At 45.9% G+C, this 16954-nt stretch overlaps 1 protein-coding gene and 1 long non-coding RNA gene across 4 annotated transcripts in view; both read right to left on the minus strand.

Annotated features, from left to right (window-relative positions):
- DAPK1 (death associated protein kinase 1) overlaps positions 1–16954 on the minus strand; it is a 159054-nt gene that overhangs the window by 118022 nt on the left and 24078 nt on the right. The window lies entirely within an intron of this gene.
- On the minus strand, positions 2281–16012 carry LOC121144800. The gene is made up of 3 exons (XR_005881911.1): positions 16003–16012; positions 2978–2981; positions 2281–2632 (listed from the first exon to the last, which is right to left on the minus strand). It is a non-coding gene; the product is annotated as an uncharacterized LOC121144800 (long non-coding RNA).

Below are 16954 nucleotides of genomic sequence, written 5' to 3' on the forward strand. Positions count from 1 at the left end.
TTTGCACATGCATGTGAAACCTTGAATAGCACTTTTAAATGCTCCTTTTTAAATTCTATTTGTTTATTTAAGAGTCTGAGAGACAGGGCCCGGCGCGGTGGCGCAAGTGGTTAAAGGTCCTCGCCTTGCACCCCCGGGATCCCATATGGGCGCCGGTTCTAATCCCGGCAGCCCCGCTTCACTTCCAGCTCCCTGCTTGTGGCCTGGGAAAGCAGTCGAGGACGGCCCAAAGCTTTGGGAACCTGCACCCGCGTGGGAGACCCGGAAGAGGCTCCTGGCTTCGGACCGGCATAGTATCGGCCCGTTGCGCTCACTTGGGGAGTGAATCATCGGACGGAAGATCTTCCTCTCTGTCTCTCCTCTCTGTATATCCGCCTTTCCAATGAAAAAATAATAAAAATAAATCTTTAAAAAAAAAAAAAGAGTCTGAGAGACAGACATAATGAGAGGGTGTCCCAGTTGCTGATTCACTTCCTAAGTGCCCCCAGCAGCCAGGGCAAGATAGGGTCTATCCCAGGAGCTGAAACTGCAATTCAGGCCTTCCAAATGAGTGGCATGAACACAACCAACTAAAGTTATCACAGCTACTTCCCAGGGTCTGAATTAGCAGGAAACTGAAATGAGGAGCTGCAGGCAAGCAGAGCAGGCACTAAAAGGTGGGACATGGGTATCTTAACCAGCGTCCTAACCATTAAACCAAACGAATACCCCCTAAATGTTCTATAAGGTCAATATACCCAATACGAGATGCCATACTTAAAATAGTTAATTACTAAAATTTTCATAAAAGTCTACATCCTTTCTTGCTGATACAATAACATTTCATTTTTAAATATCACCCATAGTGTCCTATTAAAATATATAGTTATGCAGGCATGTTAACAATAAGCCACATTCCTGCAACATTTATTTATGATTGTGATACCATTTCAAGTATATTCCATCATGATGAAAGTGAAGAAATGTGTGCTAGTCCGACTATTGGGAGATGCTGTGGAATGATTTCAGGAAGACCTGAAGCCAGACGGAAAGGACCACTGCAAGGACATTGGTCTTGAAGTCTAATGGACTTTGATGGACTCTCACAGTCTGTGGGAAACTTAGCCATTTGCTTACAATGTTTTTATCTTTAAAATGGTAATGTTTGCTACTTTCAAAGCTTCCAAAATGACACAGGATGCAAGCCATGCAGTACCATGGGTACTCCGTCAAACCTGACAGGAAAGAACTAAGGCCAGCTAGAATGCCTAATGCACAGGTGTCTCTAGGAAGGTAAAGATAGGCATGATGCCCACAACTGCACAGTGAACTGTGGACAAAGTCAACAACAGTGGGTGGTGCTCCGGGTCGAAGACCAGGATGCCTGACCCTCCTGACACCATTCCTCTCTGTGATCCTGGGCAAGTCTCCATGTCTCACCACACCTCAGTCCCGCTTCTGGGGGTTGGTGGTGTTGTGATGACCTGCGGGATAAGCCGTAGAAAGCAGTGCTGACACCAGCCCTGCCTGAGCAGTGTCAAATCTTCAGAAATGTCTCCTATAATTAATGTGTAATTTGCCACTTTACAAAACAAGTCCTAATCCTGACCACTCAATGTGGAATGAAATTAGTCTAAAGCATTTTATGAACTGTCATAACCACAAATAAGAATAAAACTTTGGGTCCCAGCACATGGTAGCCTAGTGGCTGAAGTCCTCATCTTAAATGCACCAGGATCCCATATGGCTGCCAGTTCTAATCCCCACAGCTTCACTTCCCATCCAGCTCCTTGCTTGTGGCCCAGTAAAATAGTCAAGGACAGCCCAAGGCCTGGGGACCCTGCACCCACATGGGTGTGGGTTGGAAGAATTAGTACTGTTAAAATGCAGACACTACCAAAAGCAAATTATAGATTCAATGCAATCTCCATTAAATTTTTAATGACATTCTTCAAGAACGTAGAAAAAACACTCCAAAGATGGAAGTACCAAAGCCACCAAATATGGCCCGTCACAGTGGCCTAGCAGCTGAAGTCCTTGCCTCAACACACCTGGATCCCATATGGGTGCCAGTTCTAATCCCAGCAGCTCTACTTCCCATCCAGCTCCCTGCTTGTGGCCTGGGAAGGCAGTCAGGGAACAACCCAAAGCCTTGGGACCCTGCACCCATGTGGGAGACCTGGAGGAGGTTCCTGGCTCCTGGCTTCAGACCAGCATAGTAGACTAGCCATTGCGGTCACTTGGGGAGTGAATCATCAGATGGAAAATCTTCCTCTCTGTATACCTTACTTTCCAATAAAAATAAAATAAATCTTGAAAAAAAAAAAAAAGCCACCAAATAGTCAAAGCAACCTTAAACAAGTAAACCATGCTGAAAGCATGACAACACCAGGTATCAAGTTGCACTAGAGCTCTATTATAACCCAAACAGCCTGGTACTGGCGTACAAACCCACATGCAGGCTAATGGAGCCAAACAAAACACACCAGAAACAAATCCACGCATCTACAACGCAACCGATCTTGGGCAAATGTGCTAAATACACTCACTGGAGAACAGGTAAGTCTCTTCAAAATGGTGTTGGACAAATCAGATTATCACATTCAGAAGTTTACATACCTTACATCCTACACAAAAATCAAACCAAATCAAACTTGGGCCCAGTGCGGTAGCGCAGTGGTTAAGGTCCTCGCCTTGCACACCCGGGATCCCATATGGGCGCCGGTTCTATCCCAGCAGCCCCGCTTCCCTTCCAGCTCCCTGCCTGTGGCCCGGGAAAGCAGTTGAGGACGGCCCAAAGCCTTGGGACCCTGTACCTGCGTGGGAGACCCAGAAGAGGCTCCTGGCTTCGGATCGGCATAGCATCTACCGTTGTGCTCACTTGGGGAGTGAATCATCGGATGGAAGATCTTCCTCTCTGTATATCCGCCTTTCCAATAAAAATAATAAATCTTTTTTAAAAAAAAAAAAAGCAAATGAAAACCAGTGAGGTTACCACCTCACTGCAGTCAAAATAGCTTTGACTCTTGTGGGCACGTAGGGAGTGAGCCAGGGAATGGAAGGGCTCTCACTTTCTGTTTCTTTTTTTGCTCTTTCAAAAAAACATAGTCTTGATAATTTATACATAATAAGTATTGCATAAAGTATTTAACAAGAATTAGTAAAGCACAAGAATGCTCTGATAAATTTTTCCTTTTAAAAAAGATGTAGCTGTTTTTATCAGAAAGACACAGAAAGATCTTCCATCTGTGGGTCCATTCCGCAAATGGCCACAAGGGCCTGAGCTGAGCTAATTAATCCAAAGCCAGGAGCCAGGAGCCACCCGGGATCTCCCATGGCAGTGCACAGCCCTAAGGCCTCAGGCCATCCTCTACTGCATTCCCAGGCCATAAGAAGGAAGCTGGATAGGAAGTGGAGTAGCTGGAACACGAACTAGCACTCATATGGAATCCTGGCGTCTGCAAGACAAGGTTCTAGCCATCTAGCCATTCTGTCTGGCCCAGTAAATCCTTCAAATCACAATTTCATTCCTGTGTTGAGGCTTGAAGCACACTTCTGTGATATGTATGGAACAATCCTAATAAACCTGGGTAAAGAGAAAACATTTTGGGAAACAGGGAGAGGTTCTTACAGCCTCAACATAAGAAAGATGGTTAGAAGGCAGGTTCTCTCCGGAGGTTCACGGTAGGAAGACTGACTACTAAACAACAACATTGCAGTATAACGCACACAGTAGCAGAATCATTTTTTAAAGTCACACTGACACTCCTATTGCCTGCAATTATTTGTCTTGATAAACTGATTTAATAACCATCATGGAGGAACACAGCAAGTTAAGCTACCACCTGTGGTGCCAGCATCCCCTAACGGTGCCAGTTTGAGTTCTGGCTGCTCCACTTCTGATCTAACTCCCTGCTAAGCTAATGGCCAGGGAAGGTAGCAGGGGAGAGCTCAAGGCCTTGGTCCATGCACCTGCATGGGAGATCTGGAAGAAGCTTCAGGGTCTTGATTTCAGATGCGACCAGCTCTAGCCAAGGCAGCCTGTGTCTCCTTCTCTGTCTCTAAGTCTGTCTTTCAAAAAAGAACAAAAATTTAAAAAGCAATCAAGAAAAGGTTATACTGGACATTTACAACCATATATATAAATCTTAAACTATATCTCTATAATATAAGTTATTACATCTTAAAATTTAGAAATTTTTTGTTACATTCTCTAACCACTTTTAGAGTTCTTAAGCTAACACACAGAAGTTATTTTGTTTGCTTTTTTTTTAACCCCCAAATTTTCATTTACTATTCTACTTGAGAAAGAGGGGACAGATCTCTCATGTGCTGGCACTCAGATACAGATGGCATGCAGGTGTCCTAAGTAATGACTACAGTATCGTGGCATCATGCCAAGATTTCTCATATAGGGCCTGCAGGTGTAGGGAACGTATGCGTGTGTGTGTGAAAATTCCAATGGGAACTAGCTAACTCATCTTGACATATCCACGCATGTGCTAGTTATCCAGCACAAAGATACTGAGGACTCAACAAAACTTCATTTAAAAAACAGATTCCATTAAAAAAAAAATGAACAGTAAATGAAGCCACAGTCATTCATGTTGTCTTGTAATTTAAATTTTTAAACTCTGGATAACCTTTAACAGCTAACTAACCAGCAGGCATTTTTTTATTTTGTTTTTTTCTCTCTCACATTTTTATTTTTTAGGACTCAGGCAATTCCTTTAGAATCACCCAGCAAGCAAACAGCTGGGAATAAAGTTACTTGTGTAATTACTGGGTCTTACTTATTTCAGAATGTTAACAGAATTCTCTTCAACTTTTTGTTCTAGCACGTCTCCAAGACAAGCAAACCATGGTACTGAGAATTTCACAGCAGATTTCATCCAGAAACCTTTTAAAGTGAGAAAAGCTGGAACTTTGAAGCAAATGGAGGAATATAGCCTTTATACACACCCGGAGAGCACAAGGTTGTAAGAAATGCACACCCACGAACAGGAGACACACAGAACTTGGGACAGTGAGGCTTGCAACATGGCAGGGGCACAGGGCATCTTTATTATCTCCCTAGATTCCCTCCCCGTGGCCATCCGTATTTTTAATTAAGAGGGGAAGAGATCTTTCTTTTTTAAAAAGCAGTGTACTGCACAGAGAAGACCTGTCAGTCATTCTTGACGGCGGGGATTGCACTCACTGGGAACACACTTCTGTGGGCAATACACTGCGTGGATGTCCACCCAAGCGATTCCGGAACTCTCCTCTGGGTGAAACACTCAAACAGTGACAGCAGCACAGGGGCTGAGGCTTTAGTCAGAATTGTTTTGACCTTAACTTGGGAAGACAGGAAGTCTGTAAGCCACCCGCTGAGTGACTGCATGTCTTGGATCCAGCAAAGCAAACCGCATTGCTCTGGGGCTGGCGTGACCTGCTGACGGCCAGCACGCTTCCACGAGCGTCAGTGCCATGCAGCCTCGTGCTCTGCCAGGTGAGGACCGCAGCTTCAGGGGCTCCTTTCACGGGGAAGCTCCTTCCTTAGCCTGGTTCTCACCACCACTTCCTTCCACCTCTACAACTGCACACCACTGGCTGTTTGCAGAAATCCCTCTTCTTCATTGTAAGAGAAGGCCACCAGACACAAAACTGCACGACAAGCTCTGCTGTTCCTTCTAAGAACACACAATCACATACATAAGTACACTTAGCACACTCCACGTGCATGCATGCATCCCCACACACTTAGAACGCATCTATCTCATACTTCACACACATTACACCTAGCACACACAACCTCCATATATATCACACTTCACATTTAGGCAGGGTCTTCAAAGCAACCACAGAAAAATCTTACTATGAAGAAACTGCATGGAATTTGAAAAAGCCCAAAAAAAGAATTTGTTCCAATATATCCTTAAATCCCAACTTTCCATGAACTCCTAGAATGCTGCACTTCCCACAAGCCCATGTGTACACACAGTACAGATCACAGTCTCCACACACAGCATAAACACCGTATATTATGAACACCATAACATACAACAGCACTGCAAAACACTGGTGGAAAAATAGAATTTTTAAGGTAAGTTAGAGCTCGGTATGTTGGCCTAATGGCTAAACCCTCGCCTTGTATCCACTGGTATTATCCTATATTGGTGCTGGTTTGTGTCCCAGCTTCTCTACTTCCCTTTCAGCTCCCTGCTGTATATCTTTCCTCCTCTTTGTATATCTGACTTTCTAATAAAAAGAATCTTTAAGAGAGAGAAGGGAAGTGGAGGGCCAGAATACAAACCAGCGTCCATATGGGATCCTGGCACGTGCAAGGCAAGGACTTTAACCACTAGGCTACCGCGCCAGGGATCCATGCATTACTTTTCGTAACACATCGTTCCCGTGAACTGTGTGAAGAATTCCCCTCATACACACACATCATATATTCACACCACACACGTGCTCATACGCACAATTCTACACCCTCTGCTCAGGAACATGTCAGAATACTCAATCTGTCAGGTGGACCGAGCAGCACAAACGCTCTTTAATAGCAGATTCTGATAAACCAGCTGAGGAGAAACTCCAAACATATTACAACTTCATTTTTCCAATATCTTAAATTTGAAACAACCACTACTGCCCAGACAACAAAACCGACACCGCTACTCATTAAGAAAATACCGAATGATCAAGTTGGTTACATTTTGTCCTTTCCTTGTCTTCCAGGAAAACCTATTATTGCTGTGCCTATTCAAGAAACAAAGACTTTAAATAGGTCTAAAATAGTCTCATAAAGGATATCTTCTGCCCTAAAAGCTGACACCACAGGCAGGAGCTATAAATTCATTAATTTGCCAAATACACTGAATATACATAATACTAGCTCTGCTTAACATTGGCATGGAAAGGGGAGATGAGGGAATGAAACATTGACTTAAATGCTTTATTTATGGTGCATTATCCATCAAGTGATTTAAAACCATTACCTCCAAAACATTTTTACAATTCCCATCTGACCCGTGGGATTGTTTTGTTTAAAGATTTCCTTATCTGAAAGGCAGACTTACTGAGGTTCAGTCTCCAGATGGCTGCCATGACAGAAGCCAGGAAGCGGAGGGCTTCATTTGGGTCTCCTTATCAGAGACACAAGCATTCAGGCCCTGATCACTGTATCTGCCAGGCATATTGGCAGGGAGCTGGATCAAACGTGGAGCAGGCTGCATACGTTTCAGCACCTTATAGGATGCTGGCATTGCAGGAGACAGCTTTACCTACTAGACCACAGCAACAGCCTCTTTCTTTTAACTAACCCAACCATTAGATTCTTAGGTTGCTGGTTTTAAAATAATAAGTACAGATAAAAACCTGAATCACTTAGCACTTTCCTGGAGCCAAGTGTCTGTAATACACCCCACCTTAGGCTACACACTCATCAACCCGGCTTTTGAACAACACTGCCACTACAGGAGGTTGCTGTGTAACTTACGCCTACCACCCTCACCAGCTCCCCAGGCCCTGCCGCTGAGCCCTCTGTGCTGCAGGCTCCCAGGAACAAACAAAAACACCCAAAGTGACTTCAAGGCTCTCTCACATGTCTCTGTTCTACTTGTCCTTAATCCACAACAGAAGCTTTGGGAAAGAACCAGTGTGGGAGAACTACTGTGACTCGCGACCCCAACAGCACGGGGTGGGTTGATACAAGTAAAAGGTTAACCTAGAAAACAATAAAGAACGTGAATCCAGGGTGAGCACTCAGCACAGCACTTCAGTTGAGTGACTGGCTCCACTTCTGATCTAGCTTCTCCCCAGTGTGCCCAGGAGGCAGCAGCAGACAGATGGCTCACCCAGGTCCCTGCCACCCAAATGGGACACCTGGTTTGATTTCTGATTCCTGGCTTTAGCCTGGCCCAGGCCTGGCTGTTGTGGGCTTCGGGAGAGTGAACTAACAGATGGAAGATGTCTCTCTTGCACTCTCTCTCTCTCATCCTCTTTTTCTGTGTCTGCCTGCCTTTTAAAAATAAAAATGTATAAACATAACATAAATTAACAAGCATGCAAGCCCCTTCTCATTCAGGATAGGGGAGAAGTGAAGGAGAAATATGAATGATTCCTGAGACACAAGTGAGCCTTAGTTTGTATCTTCTTCCTCAAGTAGAACATGCTGTACGAAGAGAGGACAGCTGAGGAGTCACAGGGGGCATAAACACCACCCAGGAATTAGCCTTTGGTGACAATAACCTCCACTCGCCCCTGGCTTCTACTCTGTAATGCCTTCTCCTGAACACACAAGCCCATGACACTGTGTGCAGTGCAGGAAGGATACTTGCCATACTCATATCAGCACTCCTTTTATTTAAAAATAATAGATACTTAATCTAAAAATCTTGCACAGAATTGATGATGAACACTTACAGCAGTGTAGACTGTAGAATACCTTATATGATGTGCCCAAGGCAAATAAAACTCTGAAGGATTACAGATTTAAACGAACTAGGGCACAGACGAGAACCTTTCTTGGAGAAAAGATAATCCTATTTATAGACAGTCTTACATGAAAAGAACACTGTGTGTGTGACATCAAAGGAGACCTTCACACAGGAGAATTCCGAGTTAAGACCAATTGAATTGTGTCAGTTGCTATGAGGCTCTATCATTTGCAACACAAAATGCTGATCCCAGAGAGAACAAGTTTTCCACTGTTTAAATGACACCCAAAATGTGGCAGGACTTATATATATATGTATCATTCATCATCAAAAAGAGTGAGAAACCAGCGCAAAGTTAATGTAAAGACATCAGAGCGACACTGCACATGGACAGCATCGCTATGCTGACTGCACCTGCTGCCAAAATGCAGGAAAGAGCTGACGAACAGGCAGCTCTCAGGTCAGCAGACCCAGTACCAACAGTCCAGCACGGCAGGACTGACCCCAGGGCTACAGCACATCCACAACACACACGCACTGGACAGTCTTGGGTCGTCTGTGGCTCCATTTACTGTATACAATTTGGTTTCAAGAAGCTAACAACCGATGAATAGGGTTATACTCTATTCAGAGAGAAAGCAGAGAACCCCTCCATCTACTGGTTCACTTCCCAAGTAGCTACAACTGCTTGGGCTGGGCCAGGCTGAAGGCAGGAGCCTGGAATTCCATCTAAGTCTCCCAGGTAGATGGCGGTGGCCTAAGCACGTAGGCCATTTCCTACTGTCCCTGGCCCTGGCACATGAGCGGGAAGCTGGATAGGAAGTGGAGCAGCTGGGACTTGAATCAGCCTTCATATGAGATGAGAGTGTCGAAGCTAGCACCTTAACCCACTGCAACATGACACCAATCCCTGAGGATTCATTCTTTAAACTTCTGTTTAACACAATTTTGAAAGAGTGTCCTTTATAGAGATAAATATATTTGCATGTGTACAATCAATGATAGAAAACAAATGAAGGAAAAATACCACACAACCTTAAAATGAAGCCACTTAAAAGGAAGGCACTAAAACCAACACGACTGCAATTGTTACAGAGTGAGGTCAAGAGCCTGGAATGCCATCTGAGTCTCCCAGGTGGGTGGCAGGAGCCCAAAGACCTGGGCTATTACCCACTTCTCTTCTAGGCACATTAACAGAAAGCTTAATAGAAGTGGAGCATCTGGACTTGAACCAGTGCCTTGCTGGGCAGGTGCTTTGTTTTTGTTTTTAAGATTTATTTATTTTTATTGGAAAGGCAGATATACAGAAAGGAGGAGAGACAGAGAGGAAGATCTTCCGCCCAATGGTTCACTCCCCAAGTGATCGCAACAGCTGGTGCTGTGCCAATCAGAAGCCAGGAGCCAGGAACCTCCTCAAGGTCTCCCACACGGGCGCAGGGTCCCAAGGTTTCATCCTCAACTGCTTTCCCAGGCCACAAGCAGGGAGCTGGATGGGAACTAGAGCTGCCAGGATTAGAACCAGCGCCCAAATGGGATCCTGGTGTGTTCAAGGCGAGGACTTTAGCCGCTAGGCCACTGTGCTGAGCCCTAGGTGTTTTTTCTTAGCAGGAAGTTTAAGCAGCTGCTCTTATGCCTTTACACAGGTGGATCCTGCTGCCCAGCCGTGATTATCCTCCCTCTCACCCCAGCCACGCTCTCCATCACCCTCAAAGCCCCAGGCCACCTGAGATCATAACCATTTTTTCTCTCATTCACTCCATCTCCCCTTACTTTCAAAGTAATACATGCTCAGTGAAGAAAAAAGTAGGCAAATCCAAAAGGGAAAAAGACATTTTTCCATCAAATAGCCATGGCAGCAGCTGCCAGCAGCAAATGCATCAGACAAGTTACCGGCAGCTGGCACAGTGCATAGATGGAAGGCCAGCCCCGTTAGGGGGACACATACTCAAACTGCAGGGCTGGGGAGGGTCAGACAGAAGAGCCCATGGCAAGCAATAAGGAAAAGGTCAGCCATTTCTCCCCCTAGATCACATTTTGACAAAGATCCCTTCCTCCCTCTCCTCCAGTCTCCTATCCTCCACCCCCCCTCCCTCCCATTTGCCTTTGAGCAGAATCAGACGCTTTAAAATATATCCATGCTTCCAATCCGGGATCTCTGGGTAAGCATTTCTGAAACTCATCAGTCTTTGTTGCAAAGGGGCCTGATGCTGATGCTTTGCTCACAGCTGCTCCTCTACCCCCTGGGAAGGCAAGGACTTAAAAACCTCTTCCAAAGGGGAGACCTGCATGCCTCGGACAGGTCACTGCTCTGGCCCCTGGGACTACCCTGTTCCCCAGAGGCTGCCCTCAAACCGGTGCCGTCTGGCTCAATGGACATCTGCACCCACCTCGGAAGAGAAAGTTCATCCATGTATTGCCACCACATCATAAGATCCCTTGGACATAAAGGGGATGCTCCTTCAGCCTGTTCTTAAATGTCAGGATCTACACGAATGTGGGACTTGAAAAAGAAACAAAAGATTTATCTTCTTAAAGGGCCGCTTCCCAGTACTCAAACAGAGCAAAATCATTGTGGGACTTCTGAATAAACACAGTTGATGAAAGGACTGTGCAACCATGATTTAAACTAAAAGGGGCTGCATATGAACTCTCTCTTCCAATTTCAAAAGTGGGTAAGAAAGTGGGTAACTCTCCCCCCTCAGGGAGACTGAAGTTATTCATGTTGCTTCATATCAATCAGCCACGCAAAATGCACTTGAAATCAACTCAAAAATTACAGTCACGCTGCCCTACGGAGGGCCACATGCAGGAGCTGGTGTTACAGCCCATGGTGGTAAGACAGAGTCATCGTGGTTAGTATCAAAAGTCACAAGAACTCCCAGCTGCTTCCCCTAACTGCCTACAGCCACAACGAAATGAGAGATTCAAAAGTCCAGCCTACTTCTCACATTCTGGGAAACGCTTACTTGCTTTGCTGCAAAACAGCCATATAGGGTCATGGGCTCCTACTGGGAAAAACAGGAAGCTGTGCTTTTTCAAATGGAACTCAGAAAAAGTTAAAACAGTAGTCATGCAGGGATGGATGCTGCCGGTTAGCCCACTGCTTGAGACGCTTGCATCTTATATGGGAGTGCCTGGTTTGAGTCTTGGCTACTCTGCATCCAATCCAGCTTCCTGCTAATGCACCTGGAAGGCACCACAAGTGCTTGAGCCCATCACCATGTGGAAGACCAATATGGAGTTCCTGGGTCCTGGCTTCATCCTGACCTATCCACGGCTGCTGTTATGTGGGGAGTGAACCAGCAAATGGGAAGTTGGGTGGGTGGATGGATAGGTAGATGAGAGAGCAAGAGAGTGAGCGAGAGCTATGTCTCTTATGACAGACGGTAACACACTCCAAGAAGGCAGACACAGCCTTGGGTTGAATCTGCACACACCTCTAGAAGGCCATTCTCAGGATGTGATTTTGCAGTTGTGTGGAAGTAGGGCTAGGAAGGACGGGCAGGCAGGAGATCCTCTTCCACCTCAAATATGCTCAAGAAACTCCTACTTTAAAGACTCAAAGACAACAAGGAAATTCACAACAGGAGACGGGATGCTCCCAGGACAACAACCAGCATGGACTGGACCTTCACTGGGGACAGGGCCTCCTGGGCCCAGCCCAGGCCAGCCTGTGTTGGTGGCCCCTTGACTCCAGACAACCTCAACACAACCAACTGTCCTTGCTGGGTCCATACATTGTCAAAACTCTGTCCTCCAGTGTGATCTGGGCCTTTTGTCCAATTTTATACTCAGGTAACGAACACAAGCTAATAACCACAGCACTAAGCCACACACTCCCTCATGCACGCAAGGGTTCACTCTGCAACATTTTATTAAGCATCTACTTTTGTGTTGGGCACTGTTCTGGGTGCTTAGGATAAAAAGCACTCTACCCAACTCTCTACCCAAAGAGTCACAAAGACTACAAATTAAATGATATTCTTACTTTTTAATTTAAAAGATGAATTACCTCAGAATCTGCCATGAGCTGGGCAAAAAAAGAAGTATAATAGACAGAGAGGAGAGGCGATTTTTTTTTACCTTATCTTATTTATATATATATATATAGACAGATTTTTTTTTTTTGGTTAAAATTTTATCTAAGTATATGAAGGCAGAACAATAAAGAAAGGGAAGAGAGAATAACCCTTATCAGCTGCTTCACTCCCCACCCAAGTACTTGCAAAAGGCCAGGGACAGGATAAGCTTTAGCCCTGAGCTGGGAGCACAACCTTAGTCTCCCTGGTGAGTAGTAAGAATCCAACCATTTGAGCCATCACTGCCTTCCTGCATCTACAGCAGCAAAGAGCTGAGACCTGGAGCCAGGGCTACAAATTGAACCCAGTACTCTGATGCATTTCATGGGAGTCCTAACTGTTGGGCTAAACACTTACTGCCAAGGCGAGCGGTCAAGCTCAGCTTCATTAAGAAAGTGACACAGGAGCAAATGCCAAGCAGGTCCTGGCTAACTGTGAAGCTCCTCGAGGGGAAGAACCTTCTAGGGAGAAGAAACAGATGCCGACTTGGAACAACAAGCTTCCACATGGAGAATGTGTCTGCGCCATTGGTCGCACAGGCCTTCCTTAGGGCTCATAACGTAGGCGTGTGTTCATTTCATGCCATGCATTAGGCACTGGCCTGTGGCCTGATGTGTGGGATTCAAGCCACCTATGTATGGAGGTGGATGAAACACGGTGAGATGCACAGGTTCAACAGTCATGTTTCTGACATCTAGTTTTCCATTTCAAAGTCAGGGGAGTTATGCATTCAGGGCAGCAAAGGCTCCCCACTAGCAGATCAGGCCTTAGCCCCCGAGACCACTTCCCAGACTGGGATTTTTCCCTGGCTTAACTTGCGTGCTTCAAAAGAGAAGTGCTTTAAATGTCATGCTCGAGAAAAGGAGGATGTGAAATAACCACTGGAGAAGTCCCAGCAATTCATCTAGGAACGAAGCGACAAGCAGCAAGGCATTTGGAAACGATCCAAGGAAAACATTAAGTGTGTGACAGGGTACCTTTGTTAATGGAAGCCTGTACCGCATGCACATCTTTTTAAGCATCTCTTAAAGGCTCTGGGGATCTTTTACCAGATCACCTTCCTCGGAGTCACGGATTCAGAGAGCATCTTGTTCCAGGAACAGAGCTCACCTTGGCAGACACAAGCTTCGTTTTCTGCTCTGCTGGTGCCAGCTCGGCCGGCTGGGGCTTTGCCTGAACAGAACGTACCCCCTGGTAAGCAGCCATGGGAATGGGAGCAACAGCAGCCTTGGGGCACCGACTCATTGTTTTTGCATTTGCTGATCCAGCAGCCAGCAAAGGCCACCCGTGTGCTGAGGCTGGGAGAAGGTAAACCTGCATTGGAGCACTAAAGAGGTCCATCCCTTCCCGGCCCTGTATCCTACTTCATTTTCTGTGGCTTTAACAAAACACTTCAGACTGGTATTTTATGTAGGAAGAGGTCCTTTGAGCTCACAGCTTTAGAGGCATTTGAGCTTAAATGCCCAAGAAGAGATGGTCCCAACTGTTGGGACTCCAGTGAGGGTCTTCTGAAGGTTAATCATAACAACCTAGCAGATGCTATTAGGCCAGTGTGTGAGTCGAACAGGCTAAGGGCAAGACAGGAAGCTAGAAACCAGGAAGGGGGTGGGTTCCCTGTTCTTGCAGGAACTAAGCCAGTTCCAGCAGACCTAACCTGCTTGTCATACATGTATCAATTCATGAGAGTGGAGCCCAGTGACTTAATCAGGCCTGGCCTCTTACAGACTCCACTACCTCCACACCGTCACACCGGGCTTCAAGTGTGCATGCAGCAGGTGAACTTTTGGGGAACAGGCCATGTGCAATCCACAGCATCCCTTCCTCCCACTGTCCTAGTCAAGAGCACCTAAAGAAGTCTGAAAAGCCAAGGGTCCTCAGTGACACCCTGGGGTTTTCTGCAGTCACTGGGAGACCAGCACCCCCTGAGGCAAGTCACCGACAAGCAAACAACCAGTGAAGATGTGTGGACACCAGCTCTCCTCACTGCAGCACAAAGGTGGGCACCAGGCTTTGCACTAATTGGTCCCAACATCAATGTTGGTCTGTCCCTCACAGGAAGGAGCAGAATAACTAAGGACAGTGCAAGCATAAGAGGTAGCCAGACCCAGTTGAATGACATCATCACCACCTCACCACAGCAAAGGCCCATGTGCATGACGACACAAGACACCTTGGGGGATGCTGCACAAAGAACTCTGCCCTTAGAACAGACACCAATCACACTTGCTTATTATCATGAGTCTGCAGAAAGCTCCTGTCCATGTGTGGACAGAAACAGAATACAGTCAAACCTCTCCCCTAATCTGCAGGGGACACAGTACAAAGATCTCAGGTAAAGGTCTGCCACTAAGGACAGAACTGAACACTACAATACTGTCTCATATTTAATACATACACAAATGTATGATAAAGTTTATAAAGTAGGCACAGTGGCATTGCAAGTTAAGTCTCCGCCTGCAGCTCTGGCATCCCAAATGGGCACTGGTTCATGTCCTAGCTGCCTCACTTCCAATCCTTGGAAAGCAACAGAGAGTAGCCCAAGTGCTTCAGCCCCTGCACCCACATTGTGAAGCCAAGAAGGCCCCGGCTTTGGAACCACCCAGCTCTGGCTCTGGTAGCTATTTGGGGAGTGATCTAGTAGACAGAAGATCTCTGCTTTCCTGTCTCTCTGTAACTCTGTCTTTCAAATAAAAATAAGTATTAAAAAAAAAGTGTGCACAGTAAAAAACTAACAAAAACCAATAATATTATAACATAATAAACCTTATCTAAAACATGGTCAATTTCTTCTCTTTCTCTCCAAATAGTAACCAAAATTTACCAGACAGAAAAACTACAGATAAGGGGAAATTACTATACTGCAGTGGAAAATTCCAAAAATTTCAGTTGATAAGTACAAACCACAGCATATGCACATAATGTAATACGACTTAACAATAAACATAATAAACTATGAATACAGGAGAAAGCATGGATAAATCACAAATGCAACATACTAACCAGGCTTAAAAAGTGCTGTTGTATATGCTAGAATTCATTTCCACATCTTTTTCAAAAAGTAGAGGCTTAAGGAACTGAAAGCCAGCAAGGGTTTTGAAGGTGGGCAGCACTGAACTACAGGTGCACATGGGAACCTGGTGGCACTGAAGCCTTCCAGTGCGACACATGACAAAAGGTAGTGATGGTTAAAGTCAGAAGTGGGCAGCAAAAAGTGTGCTCGTCATTGTATAAACACTTTTGTCTTAAAAAAAAAAAAAAAGAGCGATCAAGGAGCAAGATTTTGGCACAGCAGTTAAGACAACACTTGGGTGTCTCACATTCCACAACCAAAGGCCTGAGTTTGAATCCTAGATCCACTCCTGACTCCAACTTCCTGCTAATGTACACTTGGAGAAGTAACACTGACTGCTCAGGCAGCTGCACCTAGCCCCTGCATGTGAGGGAAATGGGCCGAGTGTCTGGCTCCATTTGGAGAATAAATGAGCAGATAGAGGAACTCTGCCAGTGTCTCTTGGCCTTACAAATCAATCAGATAAATAAATAATCCTGTCTTCTTGATACGTTTTATTTTGTTATTTTAAAAACAAATTTATAGCCTCTTTCTATCTCCTGTGGCTCAACTTACTATTCAACCTGGCCATGTGCTGCAAGCAACCGACTTCTCTCTTGTGGAGAAGGCCATTACAGGTGAACAAGCTCCTCAAAATAACCCACCAACCACTACAATCCAGGCACAGGGAAACAGTACAGCTCAGGCCATGGGTAATCATAGACAAGAAACTATAAGGAGAAGGCCCCCAACCCAGATACAGCTGCTTTGACAAAAGAACTATCCCAGGTTATGCGAAGAACCTGACATTTTTTCATGTGTTCATTTTGGGCAAGGCATTGTTCTGAAAAACAGATGCAGAAAGTTCTGGAACTTAATCACACAGAAAGACACCTTCTTCCACTTCAATGCCATGCCTGGGTTACGCCCAGGCTCCTGGAAGGGTGTGGGGAGGGCGGGCGCACTAGCCCTGCAACGTGGCATTCATATCCTCTGTGCTGCAGACAGCCCCTGCCTGGTGGCTCCTGGATTGGGGTGAAGAGGTGGCTCTGTAGCATAAGCCTGGATGAACCTGCCAGCTCTCAAGTCTGTACCTCCCACACTCTTCCACTTTACTCAAGAAGCACACAGAAGTGATAGCTATGCCACCTGCAGCCTGAGATTGCCAACCTGGGTCCTGGGTGCTCCACGCCTTGCCCAGCAGTCCCCAGGAGATCCTGTAATAACTGGAGAGGAAGAGCAGACACCGGGGGGGGGGGGGGGGGGGGGGGGGGCTCTGCTGGTGGGCTTGGGAACCTGTTCTCTGGGCCTGGTAACCCTTCCTTCCAATCATTATTTGGGACTTCAGGCCCACCACCCACCTCCTCTAAGAGCCCGTATCAAGGCATAAGCACTCATTCCTGGAGGGCTCTTCATCTGAGACA

Source organism: Ochotona curzoniae, unplaced genomic scaffold (assembly GCF_017591425.1).
Source record: "Ochotona curzoniae isolate NIBS_2020 unplaced genomic scaffold, NIBS_Ocur_1.0 scaffold_3208, whole genome shotgun sequence".
Classification (NCBI taxonomy): Eukaryota; Metazoa; Chordata; class Mammalia; order Lagomorpha; family Ochotonidae; genus Ochotona; species Ochotona curzoniae.